Raw genomic sequence first — 6,574 nt, forward strand, 5'->3', positions numbered from 1 at the left:
TGAGTTACCCCAAGTAGCGGGAGAGTTTGGAGTAATTATTTCCCTATTTCCTAATAGTGTATTCCTACACTTCAAGCTGTGTGCCCAACTCCATCCATCGCAAAATTTCAAACAGTGCTAAAAATAAGGTGAGTGGCTGACTGAGAAGGAGTTGTTGTAGGCCACAGATAAATAGAGAGCAACACAGAATACCAAGGCACCTGTGGCACAGTGGGCTCATTTGAGGTAAAAGACTTTCCCCTTCAAGAATTCCCTGAAGCGGACATTAGGGTGGTGGAGGACCTTGGCTCTCCTTTGCCATATCAATTTAAGCTGTTGGCTCCGGGCCCATTCATGCCCGAAGCCAAAACTCTCTGAGGTGAGGCAGTGCATTTGCAAGAGAAGAGCTGATTAAGTCGAGGGATTGTCCATCTTCTGCCACTGCTGAGCCAAAAGATAGAATGACAAAGTGCTGGAAACATAGATGTGACAGCATCACGCAGTTGATGCAGATTTGTCAGCTACACACATACGTAATGCAAACTCCCTGTTCCTCTACATCCCAAAGTGTTACACTGAACTCATTGTTATGTTCAAGAAGCCGGTTTGAGATGATTTGAGCTTTGTGACACGCCATATTATCCTGCTGGAAGCAGCCACAAGAAGATGGGCATGGCCAACAGCAATATTCAGGTAGGCTGTGGTGTTTCAGCAATGCTGAGTTGTAGCAAGGGGCCCAAAGTCTCGCAAGAAAATATCCCCCACTTCACTACACCACCACCAACACTGGCCTAAACTGTTGATACAAAGGAGGATAGATCCAGGTATCTGATAGAGGTGAACCTGCATGCATGACTATGTGAGTCCAAGTGAATTTTATCAGACTGTGAATGCAATGCTCTATAGAGATGTATGTGTAACTTCCAATTTTTGATGCTAAAATAGAATAACTATTTATCTTTTGTGTCTGCAGCTATCGCAACAACTGCAATGAGTGTGTATGATTACAGCTTTAGACTATTTCTACTTTAAATGTATAAAACTCCAGCAACTCAAGCTTTTGTAAATTTGAAGTTCTGAGGCTTAAGCACACGTTCAGCTCTTTCTCTTCATGTCATTAACAGTGATATAACAACCAAACTTTTGTATACCTTTAAAAAAGAATGTCGTTTTAACATTGCAAACAGCTATTTATTACAACATAATAAAAAAAATAACTTTTGGTCTTGCTAACTCGATGAAGAACGTTTAAAGTCTTAAATGCTGGACATGAGATCTTCCGTGATTTTCATAATGTCATCTGGGCAAGTTGCATGCCAGACCGGGGTGTCAGTTATTTTACGGCTTAGGAGATAAGGAAGATAAGGTGACGTTTCGAGCGTACATCACAGTTTCCTCTACACAATAAAGTAATGCTACTACAGTTAATGAAAAAAATCTGTCAACACAACTCTTTGGGCTTAAATTTTAAGAAATTATTGGGTACAATTAAAGAAAAGTTTCTCATAGCTCATAACCCCAAACTATCCTGTAATGATAAAACAGAATGTTATATTTATTTTAGACCCACCCCCCATTTTCTTTCATTAAATTATCTTCATCCTTCATTACTTTGGTATAGTATGAATGAGTGTGGGGGAGGTCTTATTCAGTACAACAAGCTCTAAAATTTATGAAAATACAGTTAAGAGACCAGAATTTATGTCCTCCTTACATTTTCTAACGTCTTCTGGTGGTCCTTGCTGGGATAACTCTGGCCTTATGTTTGACAGTCCTGCACTGGACCATGTGTTCCAAGCTAAACGCCACAAAAGTGTGCCACTTGAATGTACACAGCATAAACTGAAGTTTAAAATGCATGTGAAAACATCCATCCAGTGTCAAACTGCACATACAAAATTTTGTACACTGGAACTGAAACATTCAAGAAATTAATCAAAAGCAAATTATTATTTGAGCTTTATTTTTGAAAACTCATATCATGCATGTATATTTTCTGAGCAACTTGAGGGAAGCAAATAAGTTTATTTTACTCAAAAGCTTTTCTTTTGGCTGGTTAATACTCTGAGTCAGAATATGTACTTTAAAGGGAACGCATTATTACAGAATGTTAATTCAGCTGTCAAAAAAGGCTCTCTTGAAGCCCCTGGGGAATTTATAATACTACTTATCCTGAATGTATTAGGTTGCTTTATGGGGATTCAGTGTTTTGATCTTATACGCATTAAATGACAGGACCTTTCAGCCTTTGTTGCTTTGTTATAGCTTTCACATCTCTCCCAGCACTCACAGCTATTGTAAAAACAAACAAAATACATCAACACCACTGTAATAGTACATTTAGCAATTTAATATAGTTCTCAAGATAAAGTTCTTTGATAAACAAAGGGACAGGTTTTTTTTGGCTATATAAAAAGCTATTAGAAACGAGTGACTAGACTTTGAGACAAAAGTGGTTGTGTGCTTACATTTTCAGGTATCAAATACAGACACGTTTTGCTCAGAGTGAAGAGGATACTCACAAACTTCGGAATAAACGTCTCACTGACTGATTTACAAGACTTACTTCATCAAGTTTCAACCACATCACTACACACTGAGCCACTTATGAGCTATACTTCCAGAAATATGCAGAAAAAAGAGAGTCAGGTTTAGGAGCCAGTTTAAATCTAAGTGCCATCAGATAGCAGGAGATAAATGGGAACTTTCAGTCATTAAACGAGATACCAAACCATGCTCCAACGTGCTTTTAAATTGATTTGAAAGGGAAAAACTGGATGGTGGAAAGCTGTAAAAAAAGGGTCACACACTGACCTACAATACATAATAGTGATGTAATAATAAAAACTCTCAAACAGGCTGTAGGGTGTTGATTTGCAGGCAGCATCCCTAGGAACTCATAAACTGTTCATTACAGACAAAGGGCCTGAACTGATTTCAATTTTCTAGTAATATTCATCTTCCTGTAGTGATGGCGCTTAAAGTAAACTGGCCCCCATGCTGAAAGAGACATCCAGAGATAGAGTGCTACTACCACAAGAGCACAAAAGACAGACAGAGAGAAAGAGAAGGTGTTTGGCAGTGCAGTCGTATGCAAAAAAGTCATCGCAATATACAGTATACCAATGACCATCACACCTGGGTCATCACACAGGTCACATAGGTTAATGTTAGTTTTCAGTATTTAAATAAATGGAACTTTTGATGTTTTACAGATACAAACATTATTTGGTCATCTCCCACCCTCTGGATGCCATTCCAACTTCTAAACTTCTAAAGCATACACTTTCAATAATATAGGATATATTTAGGGTTTTATGTATTAAGTCATTCATAAATTTGACAGGAGTAATAAATGAGATTGATGTTCGAACCTTGTTTTGACCCAGGTCTGATTAGTAGGATTAAGAAAACGGATATACAGTACAATACACTTGAAATTACACACTGTGAAAAACATTTCATTGGTTCTCCTTAAAAGCTCAAGTAATGAAACTGCAAAATGTATTCGAGGTCATGACACTTTATTTGACTGGTTGCTAGGCCCCGCCCTCCTTACGGTTGTGACGTTACTGGTGGTTCCCATTACATTTGCAACAATACTGGCATTTACCATCAAAATGTTTACTGAGTTCTTGATTTCAGAGGTAGAGATAAACATGCTTCTCATATTTTCTTTAACCAGCTGCTACCAAGCTTTCACCTTCTACTGGCAATAAATACTAACTATTTGTCAAAGTTGCTGGCGTCTCTGAGATTGTACAAAGTGGCAGAGAGCAAATGTCACTGTGTGTCTGAACTATAAAAACACATTACAAGCCATCCAGGACACTGTGGTTTGTGTCTTGTATATATGTTAGTTTAGGTTTGGGATAGCGGGAATGAGGATCAGCACCTCCAAATCTGAGGCCATGGTTCTCAGCCGGAAAAGGGTGGAGTGCCCACTCCGGGTCGGGGATGAGTTCCTGCCCCAAGTGGAGGAGATCAAGTATCTCGGGGTCTTGTTCGCGAGTGATGGGAGAAGGGAGCCGGAGATCGACAGACGGATTGGGGCTGCAGCTGCAGTAATGCGGACGCTGCACCGGTCCGTCGTGGTGAAGAGGGAGCTGAGTGTAAAAGCGAAGCTCTCAATTTACCGGTCGATCTACGTCCCTACCCTCACCTATGGCCACGAGCTGTGGGTAGTGACCGAAAGAACGAGATCGCGGATACAAGCGGCAGAAATGAGCTTCCTCCGAAGGGTGGCTGGCCTCTCCCTTAGAGATAGGGTGAGAAGTTCGGCCATCCGGGAGGGGCTCAGAGTAGAGCAGCTGCTGCTCCACATCGAAAGGAGCCAGCTGAGGTGGTTCGGGCATTTGACAAGGATGCCCCCTGGGCGCCTCCTGGGTGAGGTGTTCCAGGCATGTCCCACCGGGAGGAGGCCCCGGGGCAGACCCAGGACACGCTGGAGAGATTATATCTCTCGGCTGGCCTGGGAACGCCTTGGTATTCCCCCGGACAAGCTGGAGGAGGTGGCTGGGGAGAGGGAGGTCTGGGCCTCTTTGCTTAGGCTGCTGCCCCGGAGACCCGGCCCCGGACAAAGCGGATGAAGATGGATGGATGGATGGAGGTTTGGGATAGGGATATTTCTAGTGACTGACTTGCTACCTATTAGACTATTCAACTAATGTTTAAAAACATTTAAACTGAGCACATGAAGTTGAACGTGAGCCAAAAACAAAAAATTTGTGTGTTTTAGAAATCATATATAAAAATGACGTTCCTAGTTAATCAAATCATGTTTTGAATGTTCCTAAGCTGTGCAGCATGCACACTCAGATTACTTTGCTTAGTTTGGCTAACCTTAGCAGCACTAGCAGTAGTAGACTTGGTTTCTTCCATATGGATACATCTGGCTTCAGTTGCTTGATTATAGTTTCAGTTTATTCTGACAAGGTTTACATACAACTATCTCCCCGCACCTTTTTGCAGTGTTGCAGGACAGCGCAGGTTAGCATGGCTGTCATTTATTTACTTTCCCCTTTCCTCCTTTACAGCTTCCACTCAAAGTGCATCATTTTATTAATATAATTGTCGTTGTTCACTAAAAAGATATTAATAATATGTTTTAGCAACCTGTCAATTAGCCACAAACATCCCTAATTCAGGAAAATTTCATGGTTTGGGTTCAAATATGTCTCTTTACAATCTTTCGTTGTATACTACTGCTAAACGGTAGCCAGTGTGACAAAATGTCACACCAAATGGATCACAAGTTAGAAACGGTAACAGGGCTCACCATTTACAACTGCTACTGTAATTAGCAGATTAAAACTGGTGCAGCTAGCTAGCTCAGCTAGCTTAACTAAGATGTTATTGTAAGTAGCACTAATTGGTTGAAAATGCTGTCTTCAGCTTCCTTCCTGATCATTTTAATGAAAAACTGCTGTCCTAACTATTAGCTGATCTTGCTCTTGCTAAAAGACTAAACCCAAAAACACACACTGCAGGCAAATAAATCTTTTTTTTATTATCTTAAGTGCATTTAAATAATGAGCATGACTATAAATAGTATAAAACATGGACGTAGCTTTCATATCAGAACAATTAAGCTAATACGTAAATGGCTGAAACCCTGTCTGAAGGCCATCAGAGGGATAAATCTGTGAAAACAAAAAAGCAAATTTACAGTCCTACAAAAGTGTGGGGGAAAAGAGCTGTGTGCCTTGACCTCTGTAACACTTTCCTGTTGAATTTATGGGCTCAGTCACTCATTCTGAGTGATACTGAGTGAAAAATTAACCCTATATTTTTCTTTATCTTGGTCATACTATGTTTAAAAATGGGGGGTTATCTGTGGTATGAAACTGAACAACCATTAGCTAATGAGCTGCCAATCACAAGTAATTAGCCCAGTGAGCCTTCTGCCCTCTTTGTCACATCTGGATTTTTGCAACCAAAGTAACGATGGCAGAAACATTCAGAAACCAACAGGTGATACTACAGTAGCTACACCCATCTTTTATCTGTTGCCAAAGCTCAAAATGTGTCTATTTACAGATGCAGAAGTATGACTGGACAATTACCAGTCAGGGTAGGGGGTTTAGCCAGTGGTCCTGGTCCTGCCATAGGGTTAATAGTAGCACTTTGTTTTACAGTTCAGAAATAGTAAATAAATAACCTGTAAATAAATAACAAAAGGCCCCGGGGCAGACCCAGGACACGCTGGAGAGATTATATTTCTCGGCTGGCCTGGGAACTCCTTGGTGTTCCCCCGGATAAGCTGGAGGAGATGGCTGGGGAGAGGGAGGTCTGGGCTTCTCTGCTTAGGCTGCTGCCCCCGCGACCCGGCCCTGGATAAAGCGGATGAAGATGGATGGATGGATAAATAAATAACAAAAATAAGAGCTGCTTTGTATTTACTATGACCTTTGTAGTTGTTGGTGCAAATGTATACTTGCTTCAACAACAGTTCCCTAGTATTTACAATGTTTCACTTATTTTTTTTTTAAATAATATGGTGTTATATGGTTTAAGTATTGAATTATTGACAGAAAATTATTGCCTTTTTTAATATCTTACATAATTAGTTATGTGTTATAAAACAACAATGATA

This window comes from Diplotaxodon limnothrissa, linkage group LG17, assembly GCF_057381915.1.
Source record: "Diplotaxodon limnothrissa isolate DT_005_m linkage group LG17, D_limnothrissa_male_GT1.1, whole genome shotgun sequence".
NCBI classification, from domain to species: domain Eukaryota; kingdom Metazoa; phylum Chordata; class Actinopteri; order Cichliformes; family Cichlidae; genus Diplotaxodon; species Diplotaxodon limnothrissa.